Source organism: Giraffa tippelskirchi, chromosome 12 (genome assembly GCF_054371585.1).
Source record: "Giraffa tippelskirchi isolate mGirTip1 chromosome 12, T2T-mGirTip1v1.2.pri, whole genome shotgun sequence".
Classification (NCBI taxonomy): Eukaryota; Metazoa; Chordata; class Mammalia; order Artiodactyla; family Giraffidae; genus Giraffa; species Giraffa tippelskirchi.
In genome coordinates, this window is record NC_137286.1 from 88,299,223 (window position 1) to 88,317,905 (window position 18,683).

The 18,683-nt window shown below is 38.3% G+C and overlaps 1 long non-coding RNA gene across 1 annotated transcript in view; it reads left to right on the forward strand.

The window, feature by feature from the left end:
- Nucleotides 1–107: 107 nt before the first annotated feature.
- LOC145528702 (uncharacterized) overlaps nt 108–18,683 on the forward strand; it is a 40,563-nt gene continuing 21,987 nt past the window's right edge. Inside the window, exon 1 of the long non-coding RNA XR_014070571.1 lies at nt 108–332. This is a non-coding gene — a long non-coding RNA (uncharacterized LOC145528702). The remainder of the gene's footprint in view (nt 333–18,683) is intronic.

Sequence of the window (18,683 nt, forward strand, 5' to 3'; positions counted from 1 at the left end):
ATGCAGGAGACGTAAGAGACGCGGGTTCGATCCCTGGGTCAGGAAGAGCACGTGGAGGAGGGCGGAGCAACCCACTCCAGTATGCTTGCCAGGAGAATCCCATGGACAGAGGAGCCTGGCGGGCTGCATACAATCCATGGACTCTCAAAGAATCAAACAGGACTGAAGCAACTTAGCTGGCAGCCCCCTATCCTAAGACGCCTCCCACGTCAAGGACAGGCCTTTCCCCCGACCCCCGGCCTCCGCAACTCTCTCCCTCCAGACTCGTCCCGGAGGACGCAGGACAATGACCAGGCTTGAGTGAACCTGAACTCTGGCCCCACTTAACTCGGGTAAAATGTTTTCCTGTAATCTTTTGAAGTTTTTTAGAAACCAGGAGATAACTTCAAGTCCCTTGCCCCCCACCATCTCAATCTTTTCAGTTCACCTACTTGGTTGCTGGAGGGAAATAGGAGCCATTTAAAAATCTATGCTGGAAACATAGTAGGAGCTTCGCAGTGTCGTGTTTTCTCCCTTCTCTCAGTGTTAGATGAATTGAGCAATAATAGTTGCTGGCTGCTGACTTATAACAAATACTTGCTTGACCTTTTGTTTCTGTTGCTTGTTTTTAACCAAATTGATTGTTAGTGTACTTTGCCATTGAGGAAATTAAATATGATTACATAAAAAGCTTAAAAAAATTTTTTTTGTCCAATAGTTAGACTGACAAATTTTAATGACATCTAAAAGACAAGGCTGGCTCTTTGGGCATGCAACATGCCCAGTGGAACAGGAAGTCAAAAGGAGCCTGCGCTTGGTTTAATTGATTGCTATGCCTCATTGTTAATGAATTTTGAAAGGGCCCCTGTATTTCCGTTTTTCATTAGGCACTGAGTGCAAATGATGTCTGAGAGGAGCGGTAGGTGAACTGTTGCTCACAAAAGAGTGGTAGTTGGAACTGTTGTTATAAGTATAGATGCCACGCAGGAGATTACCCATCAGCATTTTTCCGGTGGCTCAGGACCATAGCGAGCTGTGGGTTGAACTAATCTGAGGAGCTACGGATCCAGTGGAATTCAGGCTGAAGATAGTATTTATTTAATCAAAATGATATTTTCATTCTGAGAAAGCATTGAAATGAAAACTTCAGTTTACTTTCTACTATTTTTAAATATAAATTACTGAAAAGGGAATTTTCTTCAAACTGAGTTTCACAACTAAAATAGAATACCCAAACTTCCAAGTTATTTAGCATTGATAGGAAATATTTGGAAAAAGTTAGAGTATTTATTTGATAAATTGATTGCTGTGGGGTGCAGACTAGCCTAAGAACTGTGACATGAAATCTTCTACTGAAAGGTTCTTCTGTTGATACAGTGTGATGATAACCACAAGTGAAATTTAAAATATATTTTACTCAGCACGAATACAGTTATAATTTATAGCTTCAATAAATTTCTGTTTCTTCTTTAATGTTATATATATAATTTTATGATGTATAATTTGAAGAGATATATGTATGCACCCACCACATTTATTGTAGCATTATTTAGAATAGCCAAGACATGGAAGCATCCTAAGCATCCATTGATGGATGAATGGATGAAAAAGATGTGAGATTTTTATGTATATATGCACAGTGGAATGTTATTCAGTCTTAAAAAAGAAGAAAATGTCAGTTGGTACAAGGTGAATGAACCCGAGGGCATTATGCTAAATGAATATATCAGAGAAAGACAAATAGTGAATGATTTCATTTATATGTCAGATCTTAAGAAAAAAACAAAACCGAGAGCTCCTGGATATTAAAAACAGACTGATGGTTGCCAGAGGTGGTGGAGGGGAGCGTGGAGGGCGCGGGTTCAGAGATGGAGGGGTAGGTATGAGCAAAATCATCCAGATTTCTAGACTTGCCAGACTTCTAGTTATGGAAAACGAGTCCTGGAAGGCAGTTCAAATGACAGAGTAGAAAAAGCCTCAACTCACCTCCTCTGAGGGACACACCTAGTCTACAGCTACTGAGGGTACAGTTCACTCCGAAAATGACCTGAAAATTATCCCAGCAACTCCTTCACATCAGCAAACACGTCCAGGCAGGTAGGAAAGGCTGAGACGGAGTCTCGCCCTAAACCCTACTCCTGCGTGGCAGCCCACAATCTGGAGGGACCTCGCAGAACCTGACCTGGCAGAATCTGAGTTTCTGCCTGGGAGAAACTGTTCATCTCCTGCTTCAGGCACTCCAACCTTTAAGACCTACATCTAAGAAATGAGCCCCCGAATCGTCTGGCTTTGAAAACCACGAGACCCAAAAGGCTGTGTGAGCTGAGAAGCAGCCTCCAAAGGGCTGGCATGTTTGGGCTAACCCGCTCCAGGGCTCAGGGCAGAAGCAGCCCAGTGGTTGAAAATTTCTCAGACTTTATGTGAAAGAGATTAATTTGCTAATCTTAAAATATCGCAGGCTGGCTTGGGGGTGGGCAGGGCCTGTTGAGATACTCTCCTGGGCAGGGGTGCTGGCAGGGGCCATTTTCACGCTGTCCCTCTGTCTTGCTAAAGCTGGTGGGTGCCATTTTTATTTTTATTTTTTAACTTTGGACCTCTTGTTTTCTGGGGGGTGTGGAGGGCACTATCTTCCAGCTCTTCCTGACACACTCCACAGCGGCAGTATCTCCTGGAAGGGAGCTTCTACACACAGCTAGAGCTGGGTTTTGCAGCTGCAGCCCAGGGTGTGCCCACTGACCACTTGTCTCTGGAGGTCAGAGCAGCAGACCACCACCCCAGGGCACCGCTCACATAGACTGAAACATAACCCCAGTCTTTCTGAGAAAGAGACCGATTTGCGTGTCCTGGAGCTTTGCCTTAAGGGGCAGGCTACATTTCTGTTTTCCTCTCTTCCTAAGTATCTCAACATCCCCAAATTGATACCACTTTCATTTCACTTGTCTTTCACTGATTTCAAAGGTTTCATAAAGTAAAAATTACGTATTTCCACTTTCATGATTTCATTTCTTTTCATCCCAATGTTTATTAAATTGTAATTACATTAATATATACAGTATTAATTATATTAATAATACAAGAATATATTTGAAAAGAGCACTTACAGATATAAAAATTAATAAAAATAAAATCACCAATAATTCTACTGTTTAAGGGAGAATTTCATTCAATTTTTCTGCTAGGTCGTCTGGTCATTTAAAGTTTGAAAACACTTGCCTGCAAAACTTTTGTGCCTGATGACTTTTTGGAAGGAGTAGTGAAACCTTTTTCACTTTCTAACATGATTGTTTAGGTTTTAAAATTCCTTTCAGGTACATTTTGATAATTTATGTTTTCCAAAAAGTTAATCTCTTTTATCCAGATTTTATATTTTTTGTAGTATTTTCTTTTTAAAAATAAAAATCTCCACACCTGTGTTTATCATACTTTCCTCCTTGTTAGTAGTGTTTGTGTTCATTCTCATTTAGCTTTGTTTTTTCACTCAGAAATGATTCTTTTTAGGTGGTCTTTCCAAAGAACAATACTTAGATTTGTGTATGAACTTTTAAATGGAAATTTAAAATATATTCCTACAATAGGGATTATTGGGTCAACTGTTTTAAAATTTTTAGTATTCTTGAGATACACTACAAAATTATTTTCTAGAAAGCTCGTAAGACTCGTGTGCAGTGTTTATCTTTATTTCTCCCTTTCAGAAATTGGTCATAGTCACCAATTATAACTCAATAAAATTGGAAAAAAATAAAAATAAATAAAAAACAGACTAGGGTCATATCATATGGTTGTTCTAAAATTACTTCATCTTTTCTTTTTAACAGCAGTATAGTGCTTCATAGGAGAAGGGAATGGCAACCCACTCCAGTATTCTTGCCTGGAGAATCCAGTGGACAGAGGAGCCTGGTGGGCTGCTGTCCATGGGGTCGCACAGAGTCGGACACGACTGAAGTGACTTAACAGCTGCAGCATAGTGCTTCATTCTGTGGATATACCATATTTTATCCAACCAATGCCTTATTGCTCTGGTTATCAATACTGCATAAAAATGACTCGAAAACTTAGTCATGTGAAATACCATTTTGCTACACTCTCTCTGTGGGTTAGGAATTCAGACAGAGCACAGTGGGGATGTCTTGTCTCTGATACATGATGTCTGGGGAGAACTGAGAGCTGAGGTGACTCAGTAACTGAGGAGTGAAATCATGAGTAGACATTTTTACTTACATGCCTGTTGGTTGATGCTGGCTCTTTGCACAGCACCTAACTCTGCATGTGGTCTGACTTCCTTACAGTATGACAGCGAGAGTGTAGTTGGACTTTTTACATGGTATCTGAGGGCTCTAAGGCTGAGAGTCTCAAGAGAATCAGGCAGAAGCTGCACAGCCTTTTCTGTTCAATAGTAGTCACAAGCCTTCCTTGATTTCAGGAGAGGGGAATCTAGACCCACCTCTTGATGGGAGAAGAGTCAAAGAATTTGTGGGTGTGTTTTAAAACTACCACACCTGTTACGAACATGTAGACTGTCTATGGTTTTGTTCATTACAACAACACAACAATGAAGAGTACATACGTATATCTGTGTGTACACGGCAAGGATTTCTGCAGAGTGTTTCCCACAAATAGGGCCTGCACATTTAGAATTTTGATAAATGTACTTCATAACACTCCTATAAGAGTGTACCAAATTTATGCAGCCTTCAGCACATGAAAGAAACTATTTCCTTATCCCTTTTATAACACTAACTTATATTTGAACATATTTCCAAGCAAAAATATTTTTCTCTGAAGGAGTTTTTAATGGATGACTCATTTTCCATGTAATGTATTTTACCACTCTTGCATGTTTAGACTGTTCTTGATTTTTCATTACTATAAAGAACTTGATGATGTATATTTTGTAAGTAATTTGCCCACTTTTAAAAAATGAAGTTTATTTATTTGGCAATGCTGGGTCTTAGTTGTGGCATGTGGAATCTAGTTCTCTCAAACCCGGATCCCCTGAATTGGGAGCAGAGTTTTAGCCACTGGAACACCAGAGGAGCCCCTGAGACTTTCTTGTTTCCTAAGGACAGAATCTTAGAAATGGAATCTCTCAGTCGAAATGTATTCTCCTTTTTAAGCCTCCAGATGTGAAATGAAAGTGAAAGTGTTAGTTGCTCAGTCGTGTCTGACCCTTTGCAACCTGGAGGACTGTAGCCTGCCAGGCTGCTCCGTCCATGGGGATTCTCCAGGCAAGAATAGAAGTGTGTTGCCATTTCCTACTCCAGGGGATCTTCACATCCAGGGATCAAACCCGGGTCTCCCACATTGCAGGCGGATTCTTTACCGTCTGAGCCACCAGGGAAGCCCTAAGCCTCCTGATATGTATTGCTAAAATATCAAACATTTATGCCATTTTACATTCCCATCAATATGTTTCATCTCTTTATGCTCTTTATGCAATGTTCTTCAACAGAGGGGCACTTGCATTTTATAGTGTGTAACCTGAAGCACATTTCACTACAAATTCCCAATGTGAATTCAGAGATCACATAGAATAACTGTCTAGTTCTAATTCTGTATTAATGAGATGTTTTGATAAGTGCAGTATCTCTTTGATGAGTACCATGTGTTTAAAAAAATTAGAAAACTCAATACCTAGACTACACTACTATAGTTACATTTCAGAATGATGTTTTGGCATTATTTTCTTAGGTAGATAGCTGAAATGAAAACATGTAACATTTGAGATGGCTTTATATAATATTTATAAAGCAGTTTAACATCCTCTTACACAGTCTCCGAAAAGTGTTTCTCTTAGCACTAGGGGTCTGAATAAAAATTTGCTTTCCCCAGGAAACTACTCTACTTCTGTCCATCAGTAAGTGCTATGTATTGTATTTCCTTCTTTGTCCTGTTTTTTTAGGATGTTTATAACTAAGTTTTACCCAACTACTATCTCATTCTTTAATCAATATTTTTATAAATACAAAGTTTCTTTTCTTCTACTTAATTTTTATTTCTGTCTCTTTTTTGGAATGTTTGGCTCTTGCTACAACTAATATACCCTTAGTAACTTTTAGAAGATGGAGAGGGAAGTTCTAGTTTTAAATCAGTTGATAAAAATTACATCTTTAATCATATAGATGATTTGGAGGTTGGGCTTATTATATATTAATTTTTGTATTGGTATGACCTCAGAGCAATTTAAAAATTAGACTATGAGTTATTTTGCTCTTCACCTTTCTGTGCCTAGCAAAAGAATATAGAAATTTGGAGGTAATCAAAGTCTTTATTTTAGGCTTAATCTAATTTTGATTTCATAAACTGTATTTAATAAAACATCTAATGGATTGTTTTACAACTCAGAACCAGTGTAGAAGAGTTTTTAAACAATTTCATTGGAATATAATTGCTTTACAATGTTGTGTTAGTTTCTGCTCTAGTGTAGAAGAGTTTTTAAACAATTTCATTGGAATATAATTGCTTTACAATGTTGTGTTAGTTTCTGCTCTACAGTATAGTGAATCAACCGTATGCAAACATATGTCCCCTTCCTCTTGCGTCTCCCTCCCACCCTACCCCATCCCACCCCTCTAGGTCATCACAGAGCACAGAGCTAAGCTTCCTGAACTACACAGAAGGTTACCACTAGCTATCTCTTCTATACACGGTAGTGTATATATGTCGATTACAACTGCACATTTTAACATTTTGCATTTATCATGGTGATAGATCTTAGATTGACATTCTGAAATAATCTGTCTCCATTCTGTAGTTTTGAAACATCATTGTGTTTAGAATTTTGTCTTTCTAGTACGATGTGTTACCGTGAAGCAGACCAGGATCTGCAACAAAGACAACATCAGTCCCACAGAATGAAACCCAAAGTGTTTGTAAATGACTGTTGCTTTCAGCCCAGACTAGTTCAGCTGGATTTAAGAAGACATAACCAGTATCTTTTGATTCTTTTAAATTCTGATTTTTTCCAGTCTTCCTCCAACTAAATTAACCTAGAACATGGAAGTCAGAAATGTTATGCAAACACTATAGAAACTTTACCTTGTGAGTAGGAAATAGGGGTAATGTGCCAGTTCTAAAAATGTTTTTGTTGGAATCAACAAGTGAGGAGCAGAGTTTTAAAACTCTGAGAAAAGGAGTGAGCGGAGAATAAGAATAATAAGAGAATAAGATATGTGGATAGGAGAGATTTTTATCGAGTGAAACTTAATTCAAAATGAAAGAACTGAAAAAAAGCCAGGAGCATTTTGAGCTTAATAGAAATGGTCAGGAAAACAGTGATAATTTTTTTATTGTATTTGGATAACCTGGTATACAAAAGACTATTCTTGCAAAGCTGACACATTTTTGGAATTTTCATAAGCTAGTTATATAAAATCATAAGCTAGGATGTTTCAGGAATATACTTAGGTGAAGTCAGAGATTACATAACAATTTTTATCTCACTTTAAATTTTATCATCACTTGACAAAGCTTGATTAATGAACAGACTTTCTTTATAAATCTGGTTCCACATTTCTCCAAATGACATTGAGAAATTCTAACTCCTTAGAATTTTATTTAGATTCATGTTTCTAGGATTAAATATGAGAATGATAGGCTAAATGAAGGACTTCACTGAATCTTTAAGGTACTAGTATGAATTATGAAACTCCCACTTGGTGATACAGTACTGCTTTGTCGTAGAGCATTCTGATAGATTTGTCTGGAACAAAGTTTGGGAAATAGCAATCTAGTTTACTATTGGTCATGTTCCTATTGAATTAGACCCCATTACAATCTTTCCATACTTGTAATTCTCCTTTCCATCTTCTCTCTGTATTGTCATTGATTTCCAGTTTAATTCCCTTGTAGTCAGAGACCATACTGTGAAAGACTTCAATCTTTTGAAATTTACTGAGACACTTTTATGACCCAGCATAGTGTCTATCTTCATAAATGTTCCATCTGAACTTGATATGTATCATGTGATTGTCGATTATACGGTTTCTAAATATTCATGCAGTCAGGTTAGTGGATAATGTTGCTCAGATATTACACATCTTTACTAATTTTTGTCTAGTCTTAAATGTGTCCTAATAATTATTCAGAAAAAAGTGTTAAAGTATATATCTATGTGTGTGGAATAGTCTATTTTTTCCTTTAGTTTTGTCAGTTTTTGCTGCACGTATTTTGAAACCCTAGTATTAAGCATGATAACCTTTCTTATTATTATATATTTTTGGTATTATTATTATACTTTCCTTATCATTATAAAGTGTCTTTGTCTTTTAACTGGGATGTTTAGTCTATTTATATTTAATATAAGTAGTGATATGATTGGATTTTGGTCTTTAGCTGTTTATTTTCTATTTGCCCTATCTGTTTTTTTATTTCTCTAATTCTTCTTTATAGATTTTTTTTTTGGATTTGTTAAATATTTTTCAGTATTCCATTTTCAGTATTTGGTCAGTGTTTCTCTATTGGCTCTTCAGTTTACCCTTTTATAGTTTTTAAGTGGCTTTTCTAGGAATCACAATATATATTCTCAATTTATCACAATCTACCTTGATTTAATATTATGGCACTTCATGAAAAAAAGTGAGAATTTTGTAACCAGTATTGTTCCATCTTCCCACTCCTCTTCCTTTTAACTCATTATTATTAATATTTTATCTACAGTACATATGCTATAAAGCCCGTGATATGACTACAAATGTATGAAATATTATACATCCAAAGTTATTAATTGCAGCATTGTTTATAACACCAAAACAAAAGAAACAACCTAAATCTCTATCAGCTAAGGACTGGTTAAATATACTTTGGTACATCACAAAATGGAATACTATGCAGCCTGATATAAGAATAGCAAAGTTCTTTTTGTACAAATGTAAAATGACCTCTAGTTAAAAGAAAAAACAAGCATAGATCAATGAGTGTAGTATGCTAGCTTTTGCATAAAAGTGAAAAATTACAAATAGGCATTTGTATGTGTGTAAAGAAGTACAGGGAGAATGTAAAAATCTACTAAAGTGTACTAACTGTAAATAAATTATAGAGGATAGATATGAGGGAACAGGAAGCAGTGAGATTCCTAATTATATTCATTTGATTTTTGAAATACCTGAATATATTTACTGTAAAATTAATTTTAAAGCAAAATGAAAACATTTGGATTGTGTTTAGCTATAAAGCAAATACATAATTTATTTAAAAGTTCTGTTCAGTCATAGTTGAATCAAGGACTGTTACTAAAGATGATCTTGTGCTGCTTAAAGTATGTGCCATGTAGCGTTCCACTTGCTTTTCTATTTTAGATGAAAATGAACACATTCTCACATGCCGTCTCTTTCATCTTTGCTTTTAAAGAACCCATCTTTGTATCCCAGCTTTTTATTCTCTGTTATTCTCTCTCAAAAGAAAATCAATGGTTGATTCAGGAAATGAACCCTGCCAATCACTGAAGAAGGACATAGATTTACTGGGTTATGAAATTTTGTCAATTGCCAGGTCTTTTACTCCTCTGTCTCTTTAACTTTTTTTGAATAAATTGTTGTTTCGTATATTAGGTTAGCAAAAGAGTAAATAAGTACTGAGAGACATGTCTTTTCTTATGAGTAACTTAAATGGATTATTGAGAAGAATGCTAGTTTGTGTATATAGTCTTTCCCTCTGATCTCAGCCCTGCACCTGGCTCTGTGAGCTCAGGTCATAATGGAGTCTTGGATAAGAGAAACATACAAGATGAGCAAAGTCTGGGTAAAAGGAAAAAAAAAAAGTAAGAAAGATCTGGGCCACCAATTAGAAACGTAAGATGGTGGTGGTTGGGGAAAGATATTTATATCACCATTAAAATACCTAAGAATATGTTTAGTCATAAATGGGCAAATTTCCACTTCCATGCAAGTGGAAAATACAAAATACTAAACAGAAAACATTTCTGAGAGTATTTTCATGAGAAGAAAACCAGATAATTAAACGTGTAAATTCCTTTCAAATTTATTGACAAGTTTTGTGTAATGCCTATCAAAATTTCAAAAGTATTCTTGTGGAACTTGGCAAGTGATCCAAGATTCATCTGGAAGAATAAATCAACCACATTTAAAAAAATTCCCAAAACACAAGATGGATTAATAGGAATGATTAATACAGGAATGATTAGATAGTGATAAAACAAACATACTGACATGTAAATTATAGAATCCACATGATGCATATAGGGTGTTTAGCATATAGTTCTTTGAACTGGTTTTGATGTTTGAAAATTTTCCAAATAAAATGAGAAAAAATCTGGCACAGCTCCCTATTCTTATCACATCAAGTCCAAATGCCTGTGTCTGGCTTTTAAATCTCAGAATTAAGAAGCTGTACGAATACCATACCTGTCCAACTTCATTTTCTACTGCTTTGTATTAAGCCCTGTTCTGTAGCCAAACTGACTTCTTCACTGTACCTCAGTCCTGCTGTGATCATTTTCTTTTTCACACTTCTGTTTCTCCTGCCTACGATGTCCTAGTATCCCCTCTTCACCTACCCCAATCTTGCCAGACCTCCACCCAGGTCCTGCTGAATTCAGCCTACCCCTGGCCCACAGACCCTTATCTCTTGTTATCCGTATGATTTAATGCAAACTCTTAAATGCCTCACATTGTTTGTTCATTAAGTTCTGGTCTATTAGTCTGGTCTATTAACACTACTAAAGTGTGCTAACTATGAACAAATTATAGGGTGTTGATATGTGCTTAGCTGTGAAACAGATATATCATTTATTTAAAAGTTCTGTTCATTCATAGTTGAATCAAGGACTACGACTAAAGGGAAAGATGGCCTTGTACTGCTGAAAGTATGTGCCACATAATTCTCTACTTGTTTTTCTATTTTACATGAAAATGAACATTTTCTCACATTCCCTCCTCTCAAACTCATCTTGATGTTTCTTTGTGTTACTTAGCATTTGGCATAGTACTGAGATGATTGATCAAGAATTGGTAGCTGACTGATGAGTGGTCAAGCATCACAGCCATGAATTCAATCATTAATGAATCAGTTTCCTTTGTACCTTTTCCTTTGTCTTTGTACCTTTCCTTTTATTAAATATATAATAAAAGGAAAATTATATTTGAAAAACAACTGAATTCTGCCTTTGAACTACTTGAGCATAGGAAAGGGTGTGAAGGGTGAAATGACTTACCAAACTATTAATATTATCAACGGCAAGAAGTAGGAGAGCCTCAACATTTGTAAAGGAACCTTCCCATTTGGCTGTGTGTGTGGCTATGAATTTGAATGTTTTACAACAACAATATAGCCTTATGTTACTTGCTTAAGTGTTTTAAAGGTTATGGGTAAGACCGACAACTTTTACTAAAGATACGTTTCCTTTCATTTAGGCAACGTGGCTTCCCAGGTGGCTCAGCGGTAAAGAATCCACCTGCTAATGCAGGTTTGATCCCTGGGTCGGAAAGATCCCCTGGAGAGAGAAATACCCACTCCAGTATTGTTGCCTGGAGAATTTCATGGACAGAGGAGCCTGGCAATCTACAGTCCATATGGAGTCGCAAAGGATCAGACAGGGCTTAGTGTCTAAAAAACAACCAACAATGTCATTTTAACATGAGCTTTGCAGAGATGCACGTTAATCAAGAGAAATAGTTGGCATCTACAGTTAGCAAGGGCACTGCATAGTGCCATGGAACCATGCGATAAATAAAGCATTAGAAAGGACAATGTAATCAAGAAAGGAACAGTTAAATTTGTTATTGCCTCAAGAGATTGATTGGGCTTCCCTGGTGACTCAGACAGTAAAGAATCCGCCTGCAATGCAGGAGACCCGGGTTCAATCCCCTGGAGAAGGGAATGGCTACCCAATCCAGTATTCTTGCCTGAAGAATTCCATGGACAGAGGGGCCTGGTGGGCTACAGTCCAGGGGGTTGCAAAGAGTCATACACGACTGAGCAACTAACACTTTTCGCTTTCACTTAGGAGACTGAAATGTAAGTACAATTGAGGGTAGCAGATGTATGATTATAGATTGTGGTGCATTATTTTTAGAAGGGAGAAACGTTTATTGATTGAAAAGAAAATAGTTGTCAAAGCATACTGTTAGAATGCTTGAAGGGAGAGAGGTATAGGCTGCCCCCCACCTTCTTTTAACAGCAGTCCCATAGTGCTGTATTATTTGATAAATTTGGTATAGATTTCCACATTTTTCACATTGATATGGAAGTACAACTAATTAGAATGCATGTGACTCTGTGGGCTCTTTTCCCTAGAATATTAAGCTTTTCTCTGCACAGAGGCTTTTCTGGTATTAAATATATTTTTTGAAGCATAACATATGTAAAAATAAACTGAAAGATTTTTTTTTTTGGAAATTAACATTTCGCTAAATGTGAGCACATGCATACAAAAATGCATTGAGGTTCAGAGGATTCAGTGCAATAATTATAGGAAATTGCTTGACAAGCTCTAAAGCACTACAGTGATTTGAAGGCATGGCGTTTGTTCTCACTTAACTGCTTTGGAAGAGGTTTTAAATATTCCAGACACATAGATTTCTAGATATGTATAATGGTGCCTTTAAACACTGTTATAAAAAATGAATAATTTGAATTGGAAAATTCTTAAACTCCTATAGAATATTCCTTAATTTTGGGGGCTCCTTCTTTGTCATTCTGGATAATCTTTATTGTCCTAAACCCAAACCCAAAATGAGTTTTTTCTTTTTCTCTCTCCACTATATTCATAGATACGTCTTTGGGTGTCTTCTCTCTGCTGCTAGTATTTATGAATTTAGACTGTTTTGGTTCTGGAAAGGCGATCTGAATCCAATACATTCCATAACATACATCTCCAACAGATTCTAGACCAGCTCTCAGGAATCACATACTTTAAATTTCTGCAGTGAAACATATGAATAGTCACACCAAGCAGATAACTAAAAATTATGCCACCTCATTTCAGCTCAGGGTAGATTTTGCCACAAAAGACTTTAGATCAGGTTAGATATTGCTACCAAATCTGTTATTAAGAATTATTTTTTAGTGTCCAGAACTTTAGGGCTTTAGAATTGAGGATAAAGAATTATGGAATTCAGGTTAAAAGGTGGTGAGCCTGTTGTATAATGGTTTCCTGAGGGCTTGGAGCTACAGTTCTCCCATCTCCACTTTATCCCTTTTATTAGCAAACAATTTCCACATTTTGTGCTTCTTCACCTCTGCTACCACTGCTTTCGATAAAGCCCTGGGCTGTATAGTTGCAACCATCAGAGCCTCCACCTTTAATACTACTGGGTCTCCCACTGGTGCCTGAGTGGTCAGAGTTGCAAATCTGATTACATTTTATCTCACTAATTCATCAATGGCTCCCCACTGCCCACAGGAGAGATTCCCAACGTGAAATTTTCCAGTTTAGGGTGTCCCTGATAGCTCAGTTGGTTAGTGGGCTTCCCTGATAGCTCAGTTGGTAAAGAATCCGCCTGCAATGCAGGAGACCCTGGTTTGATTCCTGGATCAGGAAGATCCCCCGGAGAAGGGATAGGCTACCCACTCCAGTATTCTTGGGCTTCCCTTGTGGCTCAGCTGGTAAAGAATCCACCTGCAATGCGGGAGACCTGGTCGACCCCTGGGTTGGGAAAACCCCCTGGAGAAGGGAAAGGCTACCCACTCCAGTATTCTGGCCTGGAGAATTTCATGGATGATCTAGTCTATGGGGTTGCAAAGAGTCAGACACGACTGAGCCACGTTCACTTCACTTCACTTCACTTAGGTGTCTTTGGCCCAAGCCCCATCTATATAGTTCCACTCATCTTCTGTTGCTTCCCTCTCCCTTCACGCTCAGTGTGAGACTTACAGTTCACTGAACTGCCTTACTTCCCCACCTTTGGGCTCATCTAATATTTACGTGCCCTTCCTTGAGGTCAGCTTGGTGAATTCATCCGTACTGGTTATGATGCAGATGAGACATGTCATCAGTGAAAAGTTTCTCAGCCCCAAGGAATGGATAACTGATGTGCAGTCATACTTTTAGGTCAGTATTTTCTGAAAAGGATCTCCATGGGATTCTCCAGGCAAGAATACTGGAGTGGGTTGCCACGCCCTCCTGCAGGGGATCCTCCCGACTCAGGGATGGACTCTGTGTTCCATCCTGCATTGGCAGGCAGGTTCTTTACCACTAGCGTGACCTGGGAAGGCCCTATACAGTGACACTTGAGAAAAAAAAAGTCACCTATTTTTCTGAATAAAAAGAAATCTGTGCCTGATTTCCCCTGTCAGAGGCTGGTGAAAGTCCAGCTTTGTCACTGATGCCAGGGAGCAAGAATCCTCTTACTTTAGAAGAATCCAAAAGTCGTAATTCAGAAATTGCAACATGCTCGTGTCTGCGCTGTGCAGTGGATGCAGGCTGGGAGGCTCGCTCCCTCCATGTCAGCATCAGGCCTGCGGTTCTTTCGTCAGGGCGCCTGGTTTTCCGTTCTCTGCCCTTCAGCGGCAGCCTGACACTTGTACGAGCGCTCATCCCTTTAGTTCCCTGAGTCTCAGAGAAACCTTTGCATAGGCCATCACCCCCAACTGCAGTTCAAAGAGTTGGCTCCTAGCCTCTCTGCATCTGATGTGACATGCCTCAATGGATTAAACAGCCCTGTGGACCAGCCCCCTCTGGAAAGGAGCCTCAGACCGTTAAGAGACAGATGAAGGTAAGAAAAGGAGATGCCTTCTTTTTAAGTCCACATTGTTAAAATAACCCCAAATTACAGTAGGTTGGTTTTCTTGTCCTTAATAACTCACCCTATTATATGAACACCAAGGGAAAACAAACATGGGGATAGATTAGTTTGACAGGCTATCAGACCCATGTGGAAGTTTTGCCTGTGGTTTTTAAACATATTTATTTGGCTGTACTGGATCTTAGTTGCAGCATGTGGGATCTAGATCCCTGACCAGGGAATCAAACCCGGGCCCCCTGCATTGGGAGCGTGGAGTCTTAGCCCCTGGACCACCAGGGAAGTCCCATAGTTTGTTAGCTCTAGAGGTACCTTCAGCTTCATTTCTGTCCCCCTTTCTGTGGGATATAGTCAGGTAGGTCCTCTTAACAAGCAGTGACCTCTTTGCTCTTTAGCTAGTAATGTTCATGTCATTGCATGTTCTGCAATAGGCAAAATCCTGTTCAAGCCTCTACCTCTAATTCTCACAACACCACAAGGCATTCTCATCCCCATTTAACAGATGAGGCTTACAGAGGTTAAGTAATTTCATTTTTTTTCTTCATTTTTCCAGTGTATTCACTGCAGAGGCAGACTTGGAAGCAATATCTATGTAACTCTTAAGCCTATGAAATTTCAAGCATTTTTCTAAATCTTTTAGCATTCCATTTAAAATACAACCTTCCCTTACTAGCCTTACCATGCACTTTTAATCACTGCCAAATTCACTAACACAAGGTTCCCAAGCTCTGTTATGTAAATTCTTGTTTTTGTGAACCTAAGGAATTCTTAATTCTCAGCCTCAACCAGGTCTTGCTGCACGGCAGGGGGAAATACTTTGTTAGCTTATTTTTCAGTTCAGTTCAGTTCAGTTGCTCAGTTGTGTCCAACTCTTTGCGACCCCATGGACTGCAGCATGCCAGGCCTCCCTGTCCATCACCAGCTCCTGGAGCTGCTCAAACTCATGTCCATTGAGTCGGTGAGCTTAATTTTTACTAATGTCCTATAGTTAATTTTCTCATTTTTTCTCAGAGTTTTGGTTTATAGATAATCACATCCATGCTCTTCTCTACACACAGGTATAAATTTGGCATCTGGCTGAGGGCTGCAGTTCCATGCATCATTTTGTGTGTTTCCTCTCTTAGGTAATTCTTCAAAACATCAGGGGACTAGATGGTTGGAGGACTATGTCAGCACAATGACATGAATGTTTCTAATTCAGATACTAAATGATTTTCTCCTTTCTGAGGCTTGGCAGATTTTTCCTCCTGAATTGCCCAATTTTCTTTAGATTGTAACATGGCCATTTTAATCACAATGCACTATGACTGCTTGTTGAGGTCATCAAATCATGATTCCCAGGGCATGTGTTGGAGAAGCATCATTGAACTTAGTTTATCTCCTGTCCATTGTATTTTCTGAACTTCATATTTAAGCTTCTGTATATTTTTAGCAATGACTCTTTTGCATATTGTGCCATTAAAGAAAACTTGGCTGGCTCACTTTTTGGTGACTTTCTTTAAAGTGTGAGTGTTCTGTTGTTATAGATTAGGCGACAGAGGATGAGATGGTTGGATGGCATCACTGACTCAATGTACGTGAGTTTGAGTAAACTCCGGGAGATGGTGAAGGACAGGGAAGCCTGGCATGCTGCAGTCCATGGGGTTGAAAAGAGTTGGACATGACTGGGCAACTAAACAACAACAACAACAGGTTGGAAATTGAAAATAGTTGTCCTGGAAGGAAACAAAAAGTGAAGTAAGAAATGGGAGAGCTGTTTTAAAGAGACAACAACCCTTAGCAGAGTCAATAGCTTCTCTCTTTTTTTTGGAGAAGGTTTTGACCAGACACAGTACTGACACTTCTTAGATCCTCGTGTGAAAACTTTTCTTCTGTCCAGGGATCCAGCAGGGAAACACTCTGTACCACCCAGCTGGTTGGATTGGGGCATCTGGCCAAACTCTGGTGAGAAGGCTATAAGAGAGGCTCAGAACAAAATCTCTGCCCCGACAGGGAGAACCTCAACCAACCCACTCACCCTCTCTTAGAAATCTGAACAGAGGAGTATGGAAAAGACTCAGTAATGAGTGGCAGGTGTAGAAGACAGACGCGGTCATGGTAGACCATGAGTGAGGATGTGAAAAGGAAGGAGAAAATGAAGGAAGTCAGTGTGTAGGAGCTGGAGAAGAAAGAGGGGCACAGAGAGGAACAGCCTGGGAGAGAGCAGCTGAATCCCATGGAGATGTGGGGGAACTCGGCCCTGTGTAACCTCAGGCAGCCCTAGGTTTGGTACACAGCTGGCTGTGCTTTTCTTTCTGGGCTTCTGCGGGGCCTCTTTGACATCAGTGATTCCTGCTTGCTCGTTCCTGTGTGTATCCTGACCATAAACTCCTTTATTGATGGAGGAACTTGATGGAGATTTTTCAACAAATTAGCAGGTCTAACACTCCTTTTAAATAGTATCTTCCCCCTTCAGGTTTTATTTGTTAATGCAAGAAATAGAAAGGATATATAAGAAAGTTATTTTGGGGCATAATTTTACTGAATGAAAGGCATAGGGTTTATTTGTTTTCCCCTTTAAGAGGAACTTAATGTTATGTTCTGTGGGCATGAAGGTGAACCAAGAGAACAAACAACAATCCACCTATTATGATTGTATCATGTAAGATCAAGAATCATCATTTATAGAGAGAATTAATCTTGTTGATGGGGAACTGTCCTTATGGGTTCAGTTCAGTTCAGTCGCTCAGTAGTGTCCGACTCTTTGTGACCCCATGAATTGCAGCATGGGAAGATATGTCTCATTTTAGAGGTCAGAGAGGAAAATTCAAATTATTAAATGTGTGCATGCTGAGCAAATTAGTTTTAATTTTTATCATTGTTTTAAATTTTTTTCCTTTTATTTAAACAAAATTCTTCTTAATTTGCTTTTCTATGTTGACTTGATTCCCATCTTTGGGATATTCTTTTTTTTATATACTCTATCGTGAACCATGGGTCTTCTAATGTAGATTTTAGTAGTGGAAACTGCAGATAGTGATATTGAACATTTTATCTAATTTTAATTTTTTCCCCTTAAAACTAATTTCCAAATGCTGTTCTTAACACTTTTGCCAATGGTGGTGGCATTGCTTCAGGGGACCTCTGTCAGATGCAGTCTCACGAGAGGCATCCCTGGCGAGCTGTGTCAAGTTATCCACATGTTACTTAGGCCAATTTTTGGCAAAGTTAGTAAGTTCCACAAAATCAATATAAATTTTATAAAGAAGACAGGATAGTTCCTCTTGAAACGTCTTATTTCTATTATTTTAAAAAAGTGATTTCATTCCTATTCTTCTCATACTTAGTGATGTCTTAGGTAGAATGTGCACATAGTAGATCTCGCCAATAAACCTGCTGAGAGAGTGAGTTTGCAACCCTGGCATCTGGACTTGATTTAAACATATATTTAGTGGTATGACCAAATAAGCCACACAGTCCATAAACCGATGGACCCTTCTTAGATCCATTGTTCATATAAGGATAAAAGTAGAGGTTGGGAGGCCTGAATCCCATAGCTGACTTGGATGCTACTAGGTCAGGTGACTTTGGATAATTTATTTGAATTTTCTGACTCTTCATCACCACTTCTGCTAATAAAGAGCCTGAACTGCATGGTGTCTAGGCTCCTCTAGCTCTTAAATATATTGACTATGTTTCTTTCTGTTCTTTCCATTTCAATACTTTAGGTTGATCACTTAGGCTAAATAAATAGAACTCATACAAAAAATTGGGCTAAACAAATGGAACTTACACAAATAATTTCTCTTTTACATATCCAGACTGTAGAGTGCTTTTTTTTTTAGGTCTTCTACAGCTTCTGTAGGAATGATAATGACTGTCCATAACTGTCTTGGCAGATTTGAAAAGAATTATTTGCAGCGTGCTTCTGAGATCGATTCTGTATGAAACATGCATGCTGGTTGGAGGGTCTCAGGCATAAATTTAGATGTGATCATGTTGTATGAAGATATCTTTATTTAAAAATTG